Below are 347 nucleotides of genomic sequence, written 5' to 3' on the forward strand. Positions count from 1 at the left end.
GGCCTGCACGCGTGCACGTTGGCAGTGGTCGGGCAGGCGGCGTTTGCCGCCATCGGCAGTTTTTTCCTACACTCTTTTTCAAACATTTGGGACGAATAATATAACTGAATATAATAAAATAAATATTTCGCGATACAAATACGATGCGAAAAAAATTAAAATATAATTCTAATGTGTCTTCATATTTTCCCCTTTTTTTCCCTTTTATTTATTATTTTTTCAATAATTAAAATAATTAAATAAATATTTTTATAATTCAAAAAAAAATTATTTCGACAAAAATTAATTAATCATGTGATTTTGAGGTGACGTGCAAATTTTCATGCAGCGGTCGCCCAAGGCGCGCG

The sequence above is a fragment of the Sesamum indicum genome, unplaced genomic scaffold (assembly GCF_000512975.1).
Source record: "Sesamum indicum cultivar Zhongzhi No. 13 unplaced genomic scaffold, S_indicum_v1.0 scaffold00186, whole genome shotgun sequence".
Taxonomy (NCBI): Eukaryota; Viridiplantae; Streptophyta; class Magnoliopsida; order Lamiales; family Pedaliaceae; genus Sesamum; species Sesamum indicum.